Genomic DNA, 18,494 nt, shown 5'->3' with positions numbered 1-18,494 from the left:
CTTGTATGAGATGGGATTTATTGGTGCTTTGATCCCTTTTTCTTATCCATTATGGTTGATTCTTTTAGATAAATCTTCTTGGGAATATTTGTTGGTTCCTCATCCTCTTCACGGTACAACCAAGAGGAAACATTTGTCTCGAGACTCTCTTCATCAAGTGGGCCCCATTACTTGAAGGTGGTGTCTTTGCATTGTATAGGGGCTCTTGATCTTTTTTTATTTCTTTAGGCTTGCCAAATGACTTAGGAGATAAGGGGAGATTTCCTATTAATAAGACATCCTCAAGTTTGTATTCTCCATAGCCATCATCTACAATCTTGATCTTAGGTTCTTTTTGGGATGAGGTGGAGGCAACTTTAGATGCGTCAGATGGAGGAGGTGGAGTGGGTTTATTTAACAAGCAGTGGTATGGATGTTTCCCCTCTAAGAGTTTGCAATACTAAAAGGGTTCTTGATCACCTCTGATAGTGATTTCTCTACCATTGAAGATAAATTTAAGACATTGGTGGAAAGTGGAGGGAATGAATCCACAGGAAACCAAGGAGAATGTTATAAGGAAGATCAAGATCCATAACTTGGCAAGGGGTCTTAATTGTAACAGGGCCCACTTGAAGAGGTAAAGTGATCATGCCTTTGGAAACCTTTTCTAGCATCATCATAGGCTTTGATTGTGACTCATCCTAACGTATCAACCAGGTCCTCAAAAAGTCCCAATTTCTTTATTAACCTATATGTACAGAGATTGAGTCTAGATCCACCGTCTATCAAGATATGTTTAACCTTGTGTTTCAGGATAAGAGCTTCAATATGAAATGGTTTATAAGAGCTTCAATATGAAATGGTTTATTATGATCATCATCAGAGGGAGCATCATTGGAGGTGAAAACAAGGTGTTGTTGGGCATAAAGGTTTCCAATGAGGACTTGGAACTGGGCACCATTGATGTTGTCAGGGACACGTGATTCAAGCAGGGCTTGTTCCAAAATCTCCTTATGGATGGGGGAGGTCTTGAGGAATTCTAGGATGGAAATTTGTGTAGGGGTCTTCCCAAGATGGTCAAGGAGATCATATCGGTAGGTGGATGACATGGGGGGAGGATTTGGTGGAGGAAGAGCTCCTTGGATAGTTACTCTTCCGCGATGGGTGGTTACATTGCAGTCATTATGAGAATGGGAAGTAGAAGGTGTGGCACCTTGAATGACTATTTTAGCAAGGTTGGGTATTCTTTCCATTTTTTGAGGAGGAGGACCACCTTGAATGGTGATCCTAGGTCTGTTTTGAGAAGAGGGATGGTTATCTCCCTGGATAGTGATGGTGTTGACATGGTTATCTGCAAGCTCTATACAACCCACCAAGGAGTCAAAGTTAGATATATAATTGGTGTAATCATCGTTCACAACATTAGATGATGAGGCCTTTCCTTTTTCATTCTATGGGAACGGTTCTTAGTACATCTTGAGTTTATCATTATTGTTACCAGGTTTTGTTGTTGCTACCTCAATATCACCCTTATCAATGAGATCTTAAATATAGTTCTTCGATTTCATACACTTTCTTGTATCATGCCCATTGATACGATGATAAACACAGTCCTCATTCTCATTATACCACCTAGGTTTGGTTTGGTTAGGATCAAACAGGCAAGTTATCAAAAAGACAACCACACCAACCTCGATAAGCTTTTGGAACACAACCTCAATGGGCTCAGCAAGAGGAGTATACTCCCTTGGAGCCTGATTGTTAGATTAGGGTGATCACCCCTGGACTGAGACATTGTTGGGGGGCCTTTGAGATTAATTTTGATTGTTTTGGCGATTGTTGGATTGATTTTTGGTGGTGGGTTTTGGAGGAGCAGCCACAACTTGGACCAGCTTTGCACCAATGACACCATTGTTGACTATGTTCTTGTTCTTACACCAAAATTTTGGTTTATCATTGTGATAGGAAGTATTCTAATTTGATTTCTAATAATGCTTTAGAGTGCCATCCTCTAACAAGACACGCTCAAGGGCTAAGCCTTTATTAGTCAACTTCTAGTAGGATTTTATACATTGAGTTGTCCAAGGTTTTGATAGTTCGAGAACCAAATTTTTCTAGAATAATTCAATTTGATGTTCCTCTAGCATATCCCACTGGAATTTCCTGATAAGGTGTCACCACCTCTGCAAGAAGTTGGCGAAATTTTCTCCAGCCCTTTGTTTTGTGTTACAAAGGTCCATCATGGAAACACCATTGACAATGTTGTAAGCATAGTGGGCCACAAAATTTTCTACTAAGTTCGGAAAGGATGTGATAGAACCTCTGTACAGGGACAAGAACCATGTAAGAGCATCTCCCATGAGACTCTTAGGGAAGATTCTACAAAGATATAAATCACTATAGGAGACTTCTTGGCATAAGATGTGAAACTCATGGACATGGTCTCGGGGCTCCCCCTGACCCTCATATTTCGTGAACTTAGGCATCTCAAACCCTAGATGGTAAGCTGAAATCAATATTGAAGGATCATAAGGGCAAGGACATAATTCATCAAATGAACAAGCTTTTCTTTTGTTAGTCCCTTCCTTCATATTTTTTATGATGTTTTTCATATCCTGAATTTCCTTGATTATATCATGTTGTGGGTCTTGGACATGATAGATCGTGTTTGCCCTGGGTATCTGGTGAGTCGTGGAATGTATACCACCACCACTAATATATGGGTAGGATGAAGAAGTTGGGAATGTGAGATGTGATGACTGATGTGATGGGGACTTAAGTGATGATTGGTTGCGACCCGCAAACTGTGGTAGCATGAGGAAGAGAAGTATTGATGAAATTAGCAATATTGTTAAGAGGAATGGAAGATTATGGAATAGAAACATGTGGGTGGGTAGAAGAGGATGGCATAGAAGCATGTTGGATAATAGACATGATTGGGTTGGATAATGGTATAGATACAGAAAAGGGAGAAGGTTGGATAGAAACCATGGGGATGGATATCGTGGGTGCTATATATTGAGGATGAATAATAGGCGCAATGATGTGAGTAGGAGAAAATTCTCCTTGTGGTTGTTGATCAAGAATGGATCTATCAAAATAAAGGGGAAGACGAGCTCCATTTTCAATGAGGGTCTTTAAGATACCACTAGGATTGTGGTGAATTAATTTCTTCATCATTTCTTTATTGTATGAATCCTCTGGGAATGTTCCCACTTCCAGGGAGAGGTCGTCTTGATCAACCATGTTAGGGTCCACTTATGGTTGTAGATCTTGAATGTTGAGTTATACATTTTTCCCTTGCATGGGATCTTGTGTAGGGTATCGATATAGGACACTAATGTCCAACATGTCATATTGTTGTTTGGCCATCTTCTTCTTTTGAGATCAAGTTGTGACCACACAAGAATAATCTTTTTGGAAGAAAATATTGATGAAAGGAATTAGCAAAGACTTTGGATTTTGATTTGATTTGGATTTGATGAAGTTGGATAGAATGATTGATTAGGTCCTTAGATTAGGACAAAGTTTGATTAGGATTTCACCTTAGTCCTTGGATGAGGATTTTAGGTGGGGGATGTTGATGAAAACCACAAGCAAGGTGATAACCAAGTCGGGTGAAATTTAGACCTTAGGATAATGATCAAAGTCTCTTTCTACTAAGGATTGACTAATGATCCCAATAAAAATAAAGACATAGGATTGGGGTCTTGATCGACCCAAAATATGAGGCAAAGGTGCTTGGGGGAGATTCTTTCCCAATCACAAAAGACAAATGATTAATTGATTTAAGATGAGGTCTAAATAAAACTTCACAAGGTATAAAACCTTAGAGTGAGGTTGATTTGATTTGGATGATTTATTAAGGATTAATTTGGTTGATTGAGGATTGATTTGATTAAGTTCTAAGTCCTTGGAAAATATTGATGATGAAAGATCAAAGAGGGATGATAGTGATGACTAGAAGAAATTGATGACTAGATTATCCTTGGGATGGAAATGACTCAATAAATGATAGTTTCGGATGGAAAATTGTATGAAGGGATATGACCACCCTGATTTTAATGATAATTGATATTGAAAGAAAAGCTTGATCTTTGGTGTAGGGAACAGACTCTTAGTTTATCACTAGCATCAAACTCATTTCTATGACCATGAGTATAATCATGGTATCAGTGCAAGAAGGTCCTATGTTTGAGCAAGAGTTTGCGGTTGGAGTACCAAAACTTATGACATCTAATAAGTTGGGCTTGAGTGAGCTTATTCTTCTTGATTGGATGGTGGATAGACTTCTTGGGGGTCTTGTTCAACTTAGGCTTATGGAACATGAGGTGGAAATGAGGTGGACTAGATTTTGACTTTGATTATGCAAGGTGTAAAAATTTGGACTTGAGAATGTTTGACAAACGTGGAAAGTGGGGAGGTTGTTTGTCAATCTACTCCTAGAAAGGAAACATCAATCATAACAAACACATTGGCCAAGTGTAACACTCAATACTGAGTGTGCAAGTGATGTGGGGCCTAGATTAGCCCAAATTGGTTTTATGGGTATAGCACAAATGAAGACACTTGAAGATAACACAACTTAGGTTGGAAAGTGGAAACCACTTGATAGGCCCCTCGCATAAGCAATACCTCACTCGAGTGGACAAATAGAGATTATGGTAGCACCAGCTCCCCTCCACAACACTCACTTCTTGATAATACTAGATTCTCTTACCCCAAAGATCCAATGATCTATTAGATGGGAAATTTTTGTCTCACCCTCAATGGATACATGAGGAGTAACTTTGAGGTACGATTTGCATCCCCAGCACTATCAAATGTAGGATTTTGGCTACTAAAACTAGTATCTAGTGTAATTTTTGAGGAATCACCAATCTGACGATGGATTCTTGAAGAAATCCACTTAAGGCTCTAACTGAGCTTATCGGTGTAGGGAAGGCCCCCACATATTTTGAATTCACTCAACACTCCAGCCACCCAACCAGCTTATTCATATAGCGGCTCAGAAAAATCTACTCTAGATCATGTTGGGAGAGTCGATATCCCTGACGTGTCCCAATTTGAGATACTCTTGTGGGGTGATGAAATCCCCAATCAAGAAATACCCCTCACTATTAAAATAAAAAGTGTTGTTGATCACTTGTTCTCTTACACCCAAGATCCATGAAGGCGAGGGGAAAGGATATTAGATTGCAACGGTGGTTCCACCCAGCACTAAATGTACAAGCATACAAGACACAAAATACAATGTTTTATTTTAGTCCCACATGAATAATATTTTCTAACTAGAAATGAAACAAACAAACTACTTTAGTGGGAAAAAGTATGTCTTGGACCAACGTGTTGCAGCAAAAACAATTAGCAGTCTTAGTATTATGTCTTGGACACACAAAATTATTTGCAGCCACCCAAAATTTGATCAGAAAAAAAAAGCCAATAAGGATACAACGCAGGCGTTGATCCACAGGCGCAGACGTAGATGTGTCTTTGCAAACGTTGAAGCAACCGTGCACACCTAAAAAAACCAGAAAAAATAGAAACCATAAAATTAAATTTGAAATTCAAATTTTGAGTTAGGATTTTACCTCCTACGCAAACATTGATGCCTTGCACAGATGTTGACGCGTATGCACAGACGTTAAAATAGAACAATAAATACCCGCAGTGAGCTAATTAATTGCTTCAAAATTTGAATTTTAATTTTCAGAAAGCAGGCATGAAGTCTAGTCCGATGCAAGTGCCAAACCAGAGCGCGGACGTGGATTTCCAAAACTTGGGAAATAAAATTAAAATGCTTAGAGGATTGGTACAAATAGAAATAACACTAACTATTTTGTTGATTTTTGTTCTTTTTCAGCCCCCTTTTTTAAATTTTTTGTTCATTTTAACCTTCAAATAACAATAAATTGATGGCTTAAATGTATGTGTTTACAAACATAGTAGAGACATTACGGGATCGCAAAGATGTCAAAAGACAAAACCTGCAAAAAGACAGGTTGATTTTTTAAATTTAAATCACAGACGTCGCTACTTGACAGAGACATTGAAGCAGTAAAGTGGAAACGCCAAAGTACAGGCAAAGGTGTTGAAGCATCAACCTGCATGCTAAAACTCACAAAAACTCACAAGATGATTAGATTTTAGGGATGTGGGTCCCACCGGGCATGTCAAAATGAACCAAGGGAAAACTGAAGTGAGAGATAATGGTTAATTCAATCCATAAAAGATGCAAACATATAAAAAACAAGATTAAATACCATTATACCTTCACAATCTTCACTTGTTCCTCAGATTGAGCCTTTGATGAAGTGGAATGTGCCCAAATGCTCCACTTGATTGGATTGGCTCCTAGATGGGATGTGGATTTCTCTCCAATGTTGCACAAGACTAGTGGATATGGGAGATGGATGAATTGTCAAGTGATGGATAGAGTGACTAAGTGATTATGGATGCAAAATTGACCATAAGGATGATGCTTTGGATGATTTCTAAGCTCAAATTAACAACATAAGAATACTTGGATTGGAGATGGATAATGAAGGGGAGGAGACCCCGATTTATAGATTTGAGGGAGGATGAATGGATGGTTGAGATTGAAGATGGATCAAGGGTGGAGATAGAAAAAAAGGGGGACACATGGATTGAGAGGGCATGAAATGACAAGTGTGGAGACCAAGAGATTTGCCATAAAGGCATTTATTATCTCCACACTCCACAATGTACATGCGGAATATATCCTCAAGTACATAAGGAAGGCAAAAAGGAATTAAAAATTCCTTGAGGGATGAAGAGGGAATTAAAAATTCCCAAATAATCAGATGCATGGGGAAGGGGAGTGAGAAAAGGAATTTAAAATTCCTTGGGAAGGTGAAAGGCATGGGGGAATGTGAGATTTTGTAATCCTTGAAATGACCCAATTGGGTGCATTTAAGGTGGAAGGTGAGGAAGGGACAAGTGGATTTTAGCCATAAATGGCTATGAATTGACTTGGTGGCTAATCATGGGGATTGGCCACTAGCAAATGATTAAGAAAGAGGATTAGGTGAGATAATGAGGAATTAAGAAATAAGTGGGATTTGTAGGAGGATTTGACAAGAGGAGAGAGAATGAGTGAGAGAATTAAAAATTGATGGATAATGTTAAGCATGATTATGAAAGATTCTAGAAGGATTAGTCAAGCTAATGAGAATTTAGAAAAGTGATTTGTAGGAATCACATGATTTAGCCAATTAATTTAGGTTAATTAACTAAAAGGATTTTAGAAGAATAGGGAATTATTGATTTATTAGATAGATCAATTATTTGGGCTATAGTGATAGGATTAAATAAATTTAATTAAAACTAAGAAGAATAAGGACTAACATAATTAAATAACTTAATTATGTAGAAAGGATAAAACTAATTAAATACTTAATTTAATTAATTTTGGACATCTACACCAATCAATTGCCTCATCAAATTTATCTTACATCTTGATCACACTATCATCCTTTATGACCATATCAGTCCTATAACAAGCATTCTATCAATCAAATAATTTGCATCTTATCCGAACATAAATCTATCTAGACCTATCTTATCTTAAGCATGTATCTGTTGGCAAGACAATCTAAGTGGTTCTTGACTTGTTTGGTCAGTGATTATTTCCTTTTTTTGATCTTCTCATGTCAAGTTCTTATGCTACTCAAGAATATCCCTATGATTAGAGGAGGATGGAACTTGACATGGGTTTCATATGTTGTGTTTGTGGGATGTTTTTCATGAATTTTTGGGGAAAGTATTCTTGGTGTCAATGTTGGCATGTTTCATTTAGCATTGTCTTATATCCTTTGCAAATCAAAGGTCGCCTAATGCTTTTTTGCATTTTCATTATCATGTTTTATGATTGTCACACATAACTACACCATAAACACTAACACCTTGGGATGGATGGAATCATTCCTTACCTATAATGTGTTTGTGTATGCAAAGTGATAGTCTTCACCTAGGTCATTCCATGCCTTGGTGTGTATCTATCTATTTACAAAAATCCAAAATTCCCAATGATGAAAATAAACACTTTTATAAAGAAAGCTCACAATCCTCATCTCCCATATCTATCCATCTCTTTTCTATCTATCTATCCATTCTCTTTTATCTTCTATCTCTCTTTTATCTATAAATTATTCTCATCTCCTATTGATCAATCCTATCCCATAACCAAACTAGTTTTCTTCTCTTCTTACTAACTTTTATTCTAACCCATCCTTTTCATCCTATTTGATCTATCCATTTTCCCAAACCAACCTAGCTTTCTTCTATTCTTACTGATTTTTCTTTTACCCGATCATATTTCTTATCAACTATTTTCATCTGATCATCTATCGCTTGTCTTATACAAGATGTGTCCTTCTTGAAATTAGGCATTTCCATCTATCATTTGTCTTATGCATTATGTGTCTTTCTTGACACCAGATGATCATCTCTCTTTTATCCTATATATGATGTGTCCTTCCTGAAACCAAACTTGATTTTATCAATCAAACCAATCAATACAATCAATCAAATCAATTTGATAAATCAATCCATCTACAAAAATTACTCCAACCATCTCTTCTATCCAATCAAACCCATGCATGTCATCAAGCTATCCATTCTTCTATTTTTTCATATAAAATTCTTTTCTTTTGAGATATTAACCTCAAATTTTATTTTTCGACCAATCTCTTGAGGGGGCATCAAAACCTCCTTATCTTGGTCCTTCGGGGCATACGGGAGCATATTCCTCTTAATATTTTCTTCTTCTTTGAGACAACACTCAAAATCTCATTATCTCAAAGAGGGGGTAAAATGTTGACACCAAAAATTAATCCTTCTTCTAGTCACCAATTATCTTCAATAATTTAATTGTCTTACTAGCATTTCCTCGACTCATTCTTTATTTGCAGATGATACAATTACTTTTGTTCTAGCAACTGATCCTAAAGCCAAAACTATTAAGAAAGTTCTGGAAACTTACATGTTGGCTTCCAACCAAAAGATAAACCTTCAAAAGTAAAAAAAAATTATCTTCAATTCAGATACCAATATAAAATAGTCAGTTTAAGATATTTTGGGATTCCAATAGTCAGAGTTACCCTCTCAATACTTAGGCATTCCTTTCTTTTCTGGAGTATCTCGAGTCTCATATTGGGATAAGGTTATTCAAAATATTCAGAAAAGAATCACTTCTTGGAAAGGTCGATGGTTATCTGTATCAGGAAGAATACTAATGGTCAAAACGGTTCTATCAGCAATCCCCAACTACTATATGGTTGTCCTCAAAGCACCCAGAGTAGTTATAGCAGTAATAGAAATGTTAATCATGTCTTTTCTCTAGAAAGGTAAGATTGATGGAAAAAAGAAGATCCCTTTGATCTCATTTAATAATATTTGCTCAAATAAAGAATCATGAGACACTAGAGTTCATAACTTAACAGCAAGAAATCTTTCATTGGGAGCAAAATTAGTATGGAATATGTATGCCAAATCCTCAATAAATTGGGCTAGAATTTTGTAGGCTAAATATCTTGATTATGACTCTCCTTCAAGAATATTCACTACACAAAACCCACCCCTTGGTTTAGTTATTTGGAACTTAGTTCTCAGCTGTAGAAATTTGATTCTACCTTACCTCACTTGGCAGATTCATAATGGGGAATCAACTTCATTTTAGTCTGATTCTTGGAATGCTTACCCCCCCCCCCTACAATCTGTTGAACAATTCCAAGAGGCTCAACAAATTTTTTCACAATCCATTGGCACCAAGGTCAAAGATTACTTCAAAACAATTGATATAAATACAAGCAAAGTCTTCTGGAAAAAGTTAGAAGCTCCATTTCTTTCTTCCAATCTACAAAAAATCTTCATACTGCAATTGAGAAACGTCAAGTCTTTTTCACAAATCAAAATGATAATCTTATTTGGGCTCCATCAAAATCAAGTCAATATATAGTTAATATTGGCTACATAGTTGCCATTTCCCGACAAGGTCAACCTACTTCTCATAGAGCTTTAACCTATTGTTGGTCTCCAGGCATTCTTCCTAAAGTTGGTTGTTTTAGTTGGTTAGCACTAAATTCTCATAAGTGATCAATTGATAAGATAGGCATCTCACAAAATCCTTTTACATGTGTCCTTTGTAATGAAGTGAATGAGAATAAAATCACCTCTTCCTACATTGTCCTTTTGCTACTCAATGTTGGGATTATGTCAAAAGTAAACTTCATTGGCAAGCTCCATTACCCTCAAAATTGTGGGATATGTTTTCAGCATGGCCAACCCTATACAAATCTTCTTTATTTGCAAGTATTTGGACAATTATTCCATCAACACTACTTTGGAGTATTTGGTGGGAGAGAAACAAATGAATTTTTAGAAAACAAACTTCATCAATCTCATTTGTTCTTGCAGGATTTGAAAAATCCTTATGTGAAGTCACTAATGCCTGTGTCTCCAAGTCAAATAATGTATCATCTACTTTCACAGTTTGGGATGCAAGTTAGTTAAATGTGTGGCCTAATTTTTCCTTTCCATTCAAAGGTAGTCAACACATTGGTCATAATTTAAAACTCGACAGAGCTAAGGTCAAATGGATACCTCCCCATTGCAAATATATTAAGTTGAATTTTGATGGATCTTCCAAAGGAAATCCAGGTCCTTCTAGAGAAGGTGTTATATTAAGAGACCATAGGGGAATCCTAATCCAAGCTAAATCAATAAAACTACTTGATGGAATGAACAACCAAGCAGAAGTGCAAGCACTTCTATATGGATTGCAAATGGCTAGGAAACTCAACATAAAAAACCTACTAATTGAAGGTGACTCTCTGCTTATAGTTAATGCTTGCAGGGAAAAATCAAACTATAATTGGAAGATCAGTTACCTCATGAAATAGGTGTGGGGAATGCTATCATATTTTGACTCATCAGATCAATCACATCTACAAGGAAACAAATCGAGTTGTGGATGAATTGGAAAACATAGCAATTGGTCAAGTGGATCCTCAAGCTACATTTATAAAAGTTGACATGACTATGTCTAAAAAAATTTTACAAGTCTTAGTGGATGAAATGAAGCAGTAATTACACTGAGATCATCACACCTATGCTACTAATGTGCTCTATTTTGTAGGGATTATTGTCGATCTTATGTTGATAATTTTATGCAAACTTCAAATTTGAAATTGAACTTTATTAAATGTTGACTCCCTTCAAATTGCATAACGATTGACAATATCGTTTGAAATATTGTAAGATGAGGTTGCTTGTCAATGATTGGCTTCAACTTCAAATTGTATGCTGACGTGGTTTTCCATCCTCGATGAAACTCCACACAATCATTAAAGCACATGTTAGAAGAAATTTATGCTTATTGGTATTTATTTTAAATACGTGTCATGGGCTATTATCAAATCCCATGTGAGCGCCACCTCATGGTTTCATCCTCCTTCACTAACCGCATGCAACCAGTTTTTCATATCACTGCATATGTCTAAATTTGGAAAAACCAAGGACACAAAAGAATTTATTTCTTGGTGTAAGTTTTAAATGGATTTGACATTTGAAGTACTCTTCACATTCCACTTCCTACAAATACCACTTTCAGATATAATTTTTTGAATGGCAACTTCCAATATTGCTTGTTGCGAGCTAGATTTGCCATATCTATTTATGATTGTCTTTTCTAGCTTCGTACACTATTTCCTTTATATATTTTGTAAAGCATTTAGCACCGATGTCTTTGAGGAAAGTTTTTGGTCGGAGCCCTCATTGATATGTGGGTTTGTTCTGCTTGTGTTATTGGGTTCTTCTAAGCATTGTATGACTGAGCAGTAGGCCTTTCTTCCATTGTTGCATGCATTCAGCAACCTTTTCAAGTAAAAGTCTTTTTTCTATCTTTGGCTAAACATCTTTTTGGGTTGTTCATAGGGTTCTCAATTGTGTTGCCTTCTTCTTTTCCAAGTTTAGTGATTACAGATCACTATCTCAAGAATTATAGGGTTGTTGTGAAACCTAGAAGGGGGGAGTTTCCATTTGCAGAACCCTTTGTGATGGGGAAATTAGGAGAGTTTTCAGAGTTTTGTGCCCTGGATGGCTTGATGCAATCAAAACTATAATTGGGGAAGGGATTCTATCTCCTTGTGCTCCAAGACTTTTGTTTCCCTTGCAGCTATTATCAATCTTTATGTCAAATTGCTTGGATGGTTTACAATCTTATGACCTTCTAAAAATCATTATGGATGATGTTGTTTAGCCAGGTTTTCTTCGACATGGCCGGTTGCTCAAATGTGTGCAAAAATATAATTTGGGATCTGGAAATGGGTATATTCTAGGTCTTTTCCTCAGATGGGATCTTAAGCACACAAAGCTCAAAGAAAATTTTGATTCTTTTATTGTATCCTTGCGCAATGATGATCCTTGGAAACTTTACAATGCATTGTGGAGTCATCAATAGGAGCTCGATGTAGTCAGAATTAAGGCTTTAAAGGATAAATACTTTGCACTCTCCTTTCTCCTTTCTCACCCAATTTCACATGACATTCGAGTAGCTACTGAGGGTGTAGATGTGGAAGTCTCTGCAAATAAACAAAAGAGGGGAGTCCAACTTGGAGAGGCTTCGTCCTCTAAAAGACAAGCTCATGGATAGAGGGCTTTTATAGTATTTTTCTTTTCTAATGCTTTGTAATAATCCTATCTAAATAGGCTTGGATATATGTTGTTAGTAGTTTTTAGTATGTAAATAGGCAATATGACTCTTTTTAGTTTTCTCATAATACTATAAGGTGGTATATCAGGGGCAAGATGAAAATCTTATGTTAATTGCATATTAATGCAATTTTGTATCTAATGGCCAGTACTATAATTCTGGCATTTTGTAAACTTTTTTAATATTAATATATATAATGCGGCCTATTCCTTTTACTAAAAAAAACATTTCCTCTTTCTTCTAATTTTAATTAAATATTTTTTATTATTTTTAATTGATCATTTCCCTTTAATTAATTGATTTCTAATTAGTTAATTAAATCTTACTATATTCTTCTATACCTTTTATAATTAGATATTTTTAATTATCTAATTTTATTCTTCTATAGTTGAATAATTTCTTTAATTTATCCTTCTATTCCCCTTTTCCCTTTTCAACTAGGTAAATAGATGAAATGTTTATTTACTTTTACCCCCTTTCTCATGAAATTAAATCATTTTATTATTTAATTCTCCATTTTTCTTCCATATCTCCACTCTCTTATAGTCTTTGTCATGTGTCCTTCTTCTAGCCTTGCCACTTGTCCTCGGATTCCTTCTAAGCATCTTCTTACTCTCTCCCTATATTGGTTTAAATTTCTCCTACGTGATCTCAATCATTCATCCCTTCTAGGATGAATTCAAACTCAATTAGTGAACTATATGTCTCCCAATCTATCAATTTGAACCTTTACTTGCATTTTCTCTTTAACCATCGACTTTGAGCCTTTTTTAATCAAATTGTTTTCTTGCATATTTTTCCGGGCACTTATTATTACAATTTTGAAGAATACTCAAAAGCTATGGAGACTTTTAAGGGAGTCCTAATCTTTCTTTCATTGTTTTAATGTTGCTTCATTTGATATTTTTAATGTTACTCTGATTGTTCACTCTCATTTCTTGCATTCTTCATAGAGTATTTTGGTTTGGCATAGATTTGAGGAATCAGTGGTGTTCCATTAATAATTTATGTACTCTAGAATTCAGGCTACTCAAATAATACATCACCATTTTGATTGACCTATTTTAGCTAGTGCATTTTGAGATTTTACATATGGTCAAGACTTCATAGGATGTTGGTACAAAACTCATAATTGACCATAATTTTGGTGTGCTTGAAAAACATGATGAACATGGTATTGTAAGCCTTGTTTTAGATGCAACTACTTTTCATCCCATTATTGCAACCATGTGCACATGATGACAATAAGTTTTGAGGAGCTAGACTTTGACTACTAGAATCAAGATCACTCAATTATTAACTCCTATTGTGTAGCACATTTTGGACTTTTGGCTAGTTCTTCTTTATATTTTGTGTTCTAGGGAGAGAACACATTATTGCACCAAGAGGATGTTGCCACTATAATGTTTTATAATATGAATGATGTATAAGTGCACCAAAAATTTAATAGTTAACTTGTGTTTAGATAAATTGATAAGAATACATGTTTAGATAAAGATTAATCATTATGCACATATTTTTAGTAGAGTTATGTATGAGTTAACTAGAGTTTACATGATGTAGATAACACACAATTCTTTGCATCAAATAAGAAGGGCATGATGCATGTAAAAAATCAACTAATTGTTTGCATGCCAAATGAAGAATTGTGTTGGGATGAAAAATCTATAAATACCCATCCATGAAATCAATGAAGTACTAATTTATGAATATGAAAACACCATATTAAACTCAAGTCTAAAATGTATGTTTTTTAGTAGGAGTAGAACATGTTTTGAAGGGACTCAAAACCTTGTACAAACTATTTTTTTTGGGATCTGAAACTCACTTATAGAATTTTGTTAAAAGATAGAACACAAACTACCAGGAACCAACCAACAACAAAGATGGAACATGAGAGACCCATCTATTACAAGATCACTTGGTTTTGAAAGGCTCCTAAAACCTTCAATAGATCAGAAAAAAAATTTAAAAAAACTTAGGAAAGTATGATTAAAGGGTTTTGTAATAGGACCTTGGTTGACTTTTCAATGGCTTATGTGGATGGTTGATACATTATGATTGTGATATTTTTATCCAAGTATTATGTTTTGGAGTATGATTTAGTGGATATGATTATGTATTATTTCTTATTAAGGAGTAGATATTGATTATGCACTATTTCTTTGAATAAATAGATGTTAATTATGCTTATGCATTATAATTTATAGATGATGAAATGTTAATTTTATTCATGTGTTACTAACAATGGACTAACACATTTACTTTATGTGTGTGTTGCACTATGTATCTGTCTTCTTGTTGGTGTGTAGTTTGTATGGGGTGTGAGGAGATGATTTCCTATCACTCACTTCGGTGAGACACAGAAAGTCGCGATTCTCCTTCACCGGGGTGGTTATCATGTTTGTATATATGTGTGTGTGTGTGTGTGTGTGTGTGTACATGTGGTTCGATGATGTAGGAATTGAACGTACAAGGTACCGACTCCACCTAGTTCCACAAGTCTGAGCATACCTAATTAACTCGATAGAAGTGGAGGAGATAGTCTTAAGGCCCTAATGTCATTTGTAGCATTTCTCAATGGTGAGCATTGTCAGTCATTTGTCAACCCTATCGGATCGCTAAATAGGCCACTTTTCTGACATTGGTATGTGGGCCATGTCTTTATTTTGTTTAGTTGAGTTTTGTGTGTTATGCATTTTGTGACTTTATTATTCTCCTCTAGAGTTAGTTAACGAGAAATTAATTATTAATACCTTATTGTTATTAATAATTAATGTGAATTGATTTATAAATTTAATTAAGAATAAAGTATTATAGGCACTTTTATGGTTAAATAAATAAATCAATAATTCTTATTTGTTTAGTTAAATTGATTGTTTTCTTTATTTCATTAGTGGAATTTTTATTGTACCTTGTCCATTTGAAAATAGTTTTTTTTTTTTTCAACTTTAAAAATAAAAAATATCTTGATGGCTTTTTGTGTGAGAGAATTAATTTTTAAATTAAAAATTTGAATGTTTTTAAATTTGAGAAAAGAAATTCAATTTGCATTTTTAGAAAAGGAAAAATTTCATGAGGGAAAAGTAATATTTCAATAAGAAAAGTACTGTGCACTAAAAAGATATTTTTGGGTGAAAAATTCCTTTATATTTTGGAAAATTTTCCAAAAGAGGGGTTCTTTTTCATTCTGGAAATTTTTGCCTCTCTTTTTGGTATTTTGGGAGGATTGGGTGCTCTCCTCTAATTTTTCTTCCAAGAAAGCAATTAAAGGCTGGATTTTTAAACCTTTATTTTAAGATTTTAGTGTAAATAAAGAAATCTTTGTGTGTTTGTGTGTTATGTTTAGTAAAGGAAATTTATTGTAAAATTTTGTGGAAAGAAGAAAAGGGTTTGAATTTCATTGTGGTAATAGAAATTCTCTATTAGTTTTTTTTATTTTGTTCCATGTGAATCTCTGATTTGTAGAGTAAGAGAAGATATTTTTTGTTAAATCTGAGTTGGAGGTTTAAATTTCCAAAATCTGAGTTGGGGGTTTGAATTTCCAAAATCTAAGTTGGGGGTTTGATTTCCCAAAATCTGAATTAGGGGTTTGAAATTCCAAATATCTGGGTTTGATTTTTATTTGATATTTTCTGGGCAAGAAAGAAAAAATTAAATTTTAATGAATCTATTGAATTTTCAGATGGGGGGTTGTGATTGTAAAGTTTATGTTTTTTATTAAATTTTGGTTTTTTTAATTTTATATATATATATATATATATATATATATATATATATATATATATATATATATATATATTGTTTTTATTATTTTCTGGGGCTTTTGGTGCCCACCCATGGGTACCCATGTTGTGGGTGTCGTGGGCATCCACAACCATGGGCTATGGGTGTCACGACACTCCACAGCCATTGGGGGGCATGAGGAACCCATGGGTTGTGGGTGACATGACACTCCACAGCCATGGGGGTCGTGAGGAACCCATGGGCTATGGGTGCGATGGCACTCCACAGCCATGGGGGCCATGGAGAACCCATAGCGTGGGCCTCCCACTTACTACCTCCCTCCTCCCCATTTTGTGGGGGCCGCCAGCAAACAAAAATAAATTAATAATATATATATATATATAAGTATGTTTTTTTTTAAATCATATGTTTAAAAATATAATTACTGGTTAATTATATTTAATTCAATCAATTTTGGAATCAGTTAATTTTGGATTTGGCATATCCGATTTATATATATATATATGATTTATATTTTTATATGTATATATACACATATTGTTGTAAATATACATATAATTATATATGTAATTGTTTATTATTTTTGGAATTATTAAATGATGTTAGTGAATATGACATTGGAGAGATGTATTGTTTTTGAAGAACTATTGAGAAATTGGTTTAAACAAAATTTAGAAATTATAGTCAAACTTGGTCAACATGGATTAGATAGGAAAGAAAATCTATTTTCGAGTTTAAATAATGGTTTTATGTTTCATGTAGATTTTGACTTCTTAATTCAATAATCATGCAAGTCATTTGGGCATATGTCATTTTTTCCCTTTTCATGTTTTTTCCCTATTGTAGATTTTCTTATCATGGAGGAACAAATTTATTGAAAGAGCTACAATTAGATAACAATAGCTTTTAATTATATTTTGAATGGTCCTTATGATTCCTTAATATGGATATATTTAGTACGCAAGTGTACCCTTTTGGGTATTTACTCTGATTAGAGGATTTAGGTGTTTTATTTAAAAAGAGTCATTCTCATGTTTATGTTGGTATGTTGTTGAATGTGAGTCGATCGTGCAAGTTAAGTTGTTAGGTTTGATTTTAGTTGTACTTGCTTTACTTTGGTTGTGGTCTTGTCTTGTGAATAGACCAATTGTCCATTTCATACCTCCAATGGGTTTAACCTTCGTATAAGGTTTGTATAACCAAGTTGTTTCTTTAGTTTTTCTTGAACTCCTTGTGTTTGGTTGGATTTTGTGTTTTTCCATTGGATTTTCTTGGAGGTTGTGTAGTGTCATAAGGAAGAGTGGCTTTTGAGTGGGGGTCGGGGCCCAAAGTGGCTACCAGGATAACCCCTTGGAAGTTTGAGTAGTAAGTGATAACTTAATTAATAAACTAGGGTTGGGTTTTAAAACATTAATCAAGATTAATTGTGCCTCGATCATGGTTGAGTGCTTGTATAGACTCGGGATGCAGTGGGAAGGCTTGGAATGGAAAACCAACCACCTTGTCTTCATGAAAGGTTTGTTGGGTCCACATGAGTCATGGATGGGGCCTGAGGGTTTGAGAGAGGCTACCAGGATAACCCAGGATGGGGGTCGGGGCCTATGGAGGCTTGTCAGGATAACCCATACCAGCTATGTGATAACACTCTTCCCTTATGTTCACTAGTGTGTAGTCTTGTGTTGGCTTTACTTTGATCATTCTTGTGGGAATCATATTTGTATTCTTATGCCTGATGTGAGTACCCAATGTACATGTTAGACCATGTGATTCTTTATTATGGTTTCCTTGAGGGCCTTATTACTATCTCCTAGCACAGAGGGGTGGTCCTTTTTGGGCCACATGGTTGGGTGGTAGTGCCACTTTCCATCGGGTATTTTTTTTGTGCCTTTCTTGCGAGGGATTAGCTCCGTAGGTGCTTGAGATGTATCTCTTGGATTTACTATATTTCTTGTACCAGTTGGATCCTCTTTGTTCATCTTGGATCATATTTGTATCTCTTGGACCTTATGTGGTTGGTTGTATCCTTTGGTTATTT

The sequence above is a fragment of the Cryptomeria japonica genome, chromosome 3 (assembly GCF_030272615.1).
Source record: "Cryptomeria japonica chromosome 3, Sugi_1.0, whole genome shotgun sequence".
In the NCBI taxonomy this organism is placed as follows: domain Eukaryota; kingdom Viridiplantae; phylum Streptophyta; class Pinopsida; order Cupressales; family Cupressaceae; genus Cryptomeria; species Cryptomeria japonica.
This window is presented reverse-complemented; position numbering follows the sequence as displayed.